Below are 7,109 nucleotides of genomic sequence, written 5' to 3'. Positions count from 1 at the left end.
GAGAACGTCTGGAGAATTGAGGCCTGAGAGGAGCGCAAGGGGAGTCAGCGGTCGAACCCTGAGGAGGTCATTAGGAGACCAGTGACCTCACTGGTATAGCCCTCCGATAGGCCACCCACTGGCATGATGTCATACTTCACATGTCAGCCCTCATCAAATATCCACATGACCGCTGGGAACTCCAGGAAGTCATGTGGAATTCGGCACACCTGATTATCTCACTGTAGCCTCCAGCCTCACAGATACATTCTGCAGCGTTCCCGCCACTTGGGGAAAACAAAATGGGCCCATTAGAAGTTAATTCAATCAACTTGTCATGTAACCTCTTCAGCGTCAAGGCTGCATTTCACGGCATTTGAAATGATTTCAGCGTCTATATGCATCTGAGTTATTAGAATTATGCTAAGCAGCTAATAACTGGCACATTGACATATTTAAACAAGTTTAGATTATTACTAGAATTCCTATTTTTGAGAATGAGACAATTAGGATTAATGACATCCAGTGTGTTTCGAAGATATCACCTCAAGACAATGGCAAGTGTGGTGGCTGGGTGAGCAAAAAGTGAAAGGAAGAAGAAAGTCCTCATTAACAACAGTGGCTTCGCAAATTGAACGGATGCACAATTCATCACATCCTTTCTCCCCAGCCGGTAGAAGCAGGAAGGCCAGGCGAGCCAACTAATGACCTGGAAATAGTTCCTCTAGGCTTCCTGTAATGATGCGGCTGCTTGGGATTTCTTTTTTAATTTGGTCCTTAAGAAAATAACAATCCTCGGTGGCAAGTGCTCATTATGAGCCGGTTGTCGTGGGTGACCATTAGGAAGTGAAAATAACCTTGCTCGTTTACGGCCAGCAAAAACACTTAAGTTGGGAGGGCCCGAGGCCAGGCATGTGTGTAAAGGATGAAATGTCCGAAAATAACTGTGCTTTTTCAATGCTAAGACCTGCCAGTGTGATTTGAGTGGAAGGAATGAATGTGTGTATTGAGCCCAGTGTTAACTTTAAATAATTCCTGAGCATTATGAAGAAATGTAACTCTGAGACACTTGGCATGAAAAATATATTTATATATATTTATATATTTATTTCTTGGCATAAAATATATATTTTATGTTTAATACATTTCAATACATCATTGTTTTTCAGCCAAAAAATAAATACAAATATATTCTGCCATCATTTACTCCCCATGTTGTTTTAAATATGTGGAATACAGAAGAATATGTATCAAAATATATATATATATATATATATATATATATATATATATAGACCATTTGTTTTATATATATATATATATATATATATATATATATATATATATATATATATATATATATATATATATATATATATATATATATATATATATATATATATATATATATATATGTATGTATATATATATATACACGCACAACCTTGAGGTGGATGGGCTACAACAGCAAAAGGCCCCACCGGGTACCACTCATCTCCACTACAAAAAGGAAAAAGAGGCTACAATTTGCAAGAACTCACCAAAATTTGACAGTTGAAGACTGGAAAAATGTTGCCTGGTCTGATGAGTCTCGATTTCTGTTGATACATTCAGATGGTAAAGCCAGAATTTGGCGTAAACAGAATGAGAACATGAATCCATCATGCCTTGTTACCACTGTGCAGGCTGGTGGTGGTGGTGTAATGGTGTGGGGGATGTTTTCTTGGCACACTTTAGGCCCCTTAGTGTCAATTGGGCATTGTTAAAGGGGGGGTGAAATGCTGTTTCATGCATACTGAGCTTTTTACACCTTTAAAGACTTGGATTCCCATCCTAAACATAGACAAAGTTTCAAAAACTAATGTTGGACGTTTGATGGAGTATTTCTGTGTTAAAAATACTCCTTCCGGTTTCTCACAAGTTTCGGCGAGTTTTTTTCGAGTATGGCTCTAATTGACGTTAAATAGAGCGGAAGGTCCTTGTATGGGCTGTACGGGCTCTTCTCCCGGAAGGGTGCGCGCGCGCGCGCGTGACTAGAGGGAGAGAGAGGAAATGCACGCTGTAAACAGTCTCTCAGGTGCAGATCCAGTCGTCTGTGAACACTTATGTCGCGCCCCGGGAAGGCAGCGCTGCATTTGAACCGATTTGAACGCAGAAATGACGGGAAGCTTCAAGGCATCGCTTCAGTCGCGTCGCAAAGTGGATTTCCACGGTCACTGCTGTCACAGGACTTCACCAAATCATACCAAAGAAGTGTGTTTTTGACAGAGCGGTCCTGCTTTGGAAGATGCCGGTGAGTAAATCAACTTCAAATGTCTCTGCTATTGGCTACCGTCGCATGAGTAAACATCAGTAAACGATACGATCGCGTGCTTCGTCATTCAAATGCACTAACGGTTACTCCATTGTTGTTCTGCAACCCAGTCTCACGGCAGTTCGTGACATAATCACGAACTTTAATCTATTGATTCGTGTTCACGGACACGAATTTCCCTTTTTTTTCGTGTCACTACGCACGATTTTTAATCTAATGTATTTCAATGGGAAGAACATTTCGTGTCACTACGCACGATTTTTAATCTAAAGTATTTCAATGGGAAGTACAATTCGTGCATACTCCACGTTTTTCGTTCTGCATAGCACAGACGCTGTTTTTTTCAGGTTTTTTTTTTCTCATTTCTTATTCATTTTTAAAATTTAAGCGCTACATTACTCAACATTTATTCAGGAGATTTTATCCTGTTTGTTTGTTTTGTTTTTTGCTTCTAAATGTTGCTATTTTAATGTTGCCGTTTTTCCATCGGCTTGGTTTGTCAAATCTTACAGTAAATCTTACAGTACTCATGAGCCTTATCATCAACCGTTATGACCATATTTGTTTATTGTTTCTTCTTCGATTGTAAGAACGGGGATTCGTTTTGGATATTAATTAGATTAAAATAAATAAGTTTTAATGTAATTAATTAGTGGACGCCAGCATTACCCATGAGCCTTATCATCCGCTGCTATGGAGACGGAGCCAGTCAGCGTTGCCATTGGGTGATTTCTTCTGTGATCTCTCATTGCGCTCAAACCACTGTCCAGGTAAGTTATGAGTCTGAGAGGCTCGTAATTAATGATCATGTTTTTGCTATAATGTTATAATTGATGCTTTATTTGCCATTAGACTCACATGATTTACATGTTAGTGCAACGAAGTGCAAGCCCGACTAATGGTTTCCTCATTATAAGAAAAGAAAAGAAAAACTTGTGAAAATAGATTTGCTAAATGGCTAGCTAACTTCAACATAAGCTAATTCTAGTTATCTAAGTTAGACGATGTCATTTTATCTCGACTACTCATCGGGGTTCCCTTATCGAGGGAACTTCCCACTGCGTCGAAACGCTTTGGGGATGCTCCCTAAGCATCAGCGAATCTGAAGCCTGAATAAACACTAGTCCAATCCGATTGGTCGTGCGTGATGACGTCATTGTGACGGCGTACCCGGAAGTATAAAAGGGGGGCCGGCGCATAATGGCGGCAGTTATTGCTCTTCAGCATAGCGCTCTCTGTTTGGTCTGTCTATTTACTGTTGTCTGTCCAGTTGCGAGTGTGTGTGTGAAAGATTTATTTAAAAAGTATGGAAGAGAGAAGGAGTGCATTTAGGCAGTGTGTGCATCCGTATCCCCGTTACATCTCGGGATCGGATGCACACCTGTTATGTGTGCAGTGTCTGGGTGTTCAGCACGCTCGCCTGTGAACACTGCGAGCTGCTGACACTCAGACTGCTCCGCTCTCGGCTGGCCGTGTTCGATGAGACCGGCCAGCCTCGTGAGCCCCGTGGTTCTGGACCCGCGGTCGCTGAGGCGGCTCGGCGTCGCAGATCATGGGGCTCACAGCGGGACTTGTCAGAGGGTTTCGGGACTGCCGCGGCACTTTCCCAATCCTCCTCTGACAGTTCCGACGATCTTCCTCCCCGTGTGGAAGCCCGCTTGGCGGCATCTTCCCCCGGGTTGGAGGGTCCGATGCTTGAGCTGTCTGATTCTGAGGAATTAGATGTGCTCAGCATCGAGGCGGGTGACGTTAAAACACCATACACACTGCTTCACTCATAAAATAAGGTGCTCAGGCAGTCCCCGAGGGGGCTGCCTGTAGTAACCCGGTGTTCTCCGTTCCCGTGCGGAAGCCCGCGATGCGGCTCTTCCCCGGGAGGGAGAACCAGATGCTTGAGCGATCTGATTCCGAGGAATTAGATGTGCTCAGCGTCGACGGAGTGAAGCAAACGAGAGCTCGCCACCTTATAATGCAGGCTCGATCTCGCGTTGCCGAGGCAGCGCGTGCATTAAGGGTCTGCAACAGAAGTGAACACACGCTATATGTGTACATGTGATACTGTTTAGCGAGGCTTGCAGTCAGCCCCTGAGGGTGCTGGCTGTGGTCGTTGAGAAATGTCTCGTAGCGTACAGAAACGTGCGTTTTCGAGTGTTTCAGCCTCGCGCCTGTGGCTTTCATCTCGAGGAAGATGAAAGCCAAATATGTTGGGAACGATTCGAATCTCGCGTTGCTGAGGCAGCGTGTAGATGACGATTAGTTTAATACATATTTAAACAGTATGGTCTGGTGATTAGGGCTGCATTTAATTCTGAGGAATTTAAATTAAACATTATCTGACTTTGAGGAGTTAGATATGTCTATTCAGCCTATCATTCAGCATGTTCACGTGATGGGTGATTATGGTGGCATTTATTTCTGAGGAATTAAATGGGATTTATCTAACTTTGAGTAGTTAGATTATCAGCCTATCATCCCAGTTGTGTTCACTATTTGGGTGTTTTTGGTGGCATTTAATTCTGTGCAATTAAATGGGATTTATCTGACTTTGAGGAGTTAGGTATTTCAGCCTATCATCCAAATTGTGTTGCTCCCGGGGAGCGCTCGAGATCGCCTCCTCTGTGGAGTCTTCTGGAAGTCGATGCGGCGATCCGCCGTCTACGACGCTCGGGCCACATTGGCTTCCAGCGAACGCATGCTGCTCTAGCCGCCTCTAGAAAGACTGCAGCTGGGCAGCAAACGCGTTCGCACACCGAAAATCCTCCCCGACTAAGCCCTGCCGGGTGGCCGCTTCAGGGGGTCGGGCAGGAGGCTCGGTGGGTACCAGAGACCAGCCTTGAGAGGCTGGTTCCCCTAGTAGAATATATCAGCGCATAGTCATTATGCTCCTGAATATATCTGTTGGGCCCTGTGTACCATGGGCAAAGGGTGCAGACTGCAGTTCAGTGTTCCACCACCGGGGTTCATCGGTGTGGCCTGGATAGTGGTGTGCCCAGCCCAGTGGCCTGCTGGCCAGCCCCCTCTCCAGAGGAGCGATCGAGGTCGCCTCCTCTGTGGAGTTTTCTGGAAGTCGATGCTGCGATCCGCCGTCTATGACGCTCGGGCCACATTGACTTCCTGCGAACACATGCTACTCTAGCCGCCTCTAGGGAGACTTCGGCTGGGCAGCGAACGTGTTCGCACACCGAAAATCCTCCCCGACTAAGCCCTGCCGGGTGGCCGCTTCAGGGGGTCGGGCAGGAGGTTTGGTGGGTACCAGAGACCAGCCTTGAGAGGCTGGTTCCCCTAGTAGAATATCTCGGCGCATGGTTATGCTCCCGAATATATCTGCTGGGGCCCGGTGTACCTTGGGCATAGGGTAGAGACTGCAGTTCAGCGTTCCACCACCGGGGTTCATCGGTGTGGCCTGAATAGTGGTGTGCCCAGCCCAGTGGCAGGTAGGGAACAGGAAGTGTGCTCCCTGAGGGTAAAGGAGGCTATATTGTGTATCCCTCCGCCAGACAGGGAGTCCGGCTTTACGGTCGCTACCTCATGGTTCCCAAAGAGGATGGAAGGGTGCGTCTATTATTAAATCGGAGGTACTTGAACCGTTCTCTGAGGAGATTCAGGTTCAAGAGGCTCATTATCCCATCGTGAGTCAGATCCAGTTCGAGGACTGGTTCGTCACGATGTATCTAAAGACGCATATTTCATATCTCCATCCTTCCATGTCACAGGAAGTTCCTGAGGTTCGCTTTCGGGGGCGAAGCGTACCAATATCGAGTACTTCCCTTCGGCCTAGCCCTCTCCCCACGCACATTCACAAAGTGCATGGATGCAGCCCTGGCTCCTATGAGGCTTCAGGGCATCCGTGTACTGAATTATATCGACGACTGGCTCATACTGGCCCAGTCGTACGACATGGCGGTTCGGCATCGAGATGTCGTTCTAGCCCACATAAAGTGCTTGGGGCTGAGACTCAACACGAACAAGAGTGTGTTGACGCCGTCCCAGAGGACTACGTTCCTAGGGGTGGTATGGGATTCGACGACGATGCGGGCACAATTGTCTCCCGCGCGCGTCGAGACCATACTGGCGATGGTCTCAGGAATAAGGCTAGGCCACACCATCACTGTGAAGCACTTTCAGAGAGTGCTGGGGCACATGGCAGCAGCGTCCAACGTGATACCGTTCGGCCTGCTACACATGAGACCCCTCCAGTGGTGGTTGAAAACCAAGGGGTTTTCCCCCAGAGGGAATCCTTTTCGTATGATCAGGGTAACGCGCAGATGCCTTCGTTCCCTAGTCATATGGAAGAAACCTTGGTTTCTGTCCCAGGGGCCAGTGTTGGGAGCGTCCTGTTGCCGGAAATCCGTTTCAACAGACGCCTCCCTCACTGGTTGGGGCGCGGTCATGGACGGCCGCTTTGCGAGGGGCCCATGGGAGGGCCGTCATTCCTCCTGGCACATAAATTGCCTGGAGATGATGGCGGTTTACAAAGCTCTCAGGAGCTTTCTCCCGGACCTCCGCGGCCAACATGTCCTGGTGCGGACAGACAATACGGCTGTCGTAGCGTACCTCAATCGCCAGGGAGGGGTAAGATCGCGCCCTCTGTGCAGATTGGCGCATCTAATCCTCCTGTGGTCCCAGGGGAAACTGTTGTCCATCAGGGCAATGTATGTCCCGGGGGTTCAAAATCAGGGAGCAGACATCCTGTCGAGGCAGGGGCTGAGGCCCGGGGAGTGGCGGCTCCACCCCGAAGTGGTGGAGGCCATATGCGAGAGGTTCGGCCCAGTGGAAGTGGATCTGTTTGCGTCTCGAGAGACGTCCCACTGTCCAC

Source organism: Pseudorasbora parva, chromosome 13, assembly GCF_024679245.1.
Source record: "Pseudorasbora parva isolate DD20220531a chromosome 13, ASM2467924v1, whole genome shotgun sequence".
In the NCBI taxonomy this organism is placed as follows: Eukaryota; Metazoa; Chordata; class Actinopteri; order Cypriniformes; family Gobionidae; genus Pseudorasbora; species Pseudorasbora parva.
Note: the sequence above shows the minus strand (reverse complement) of the source record.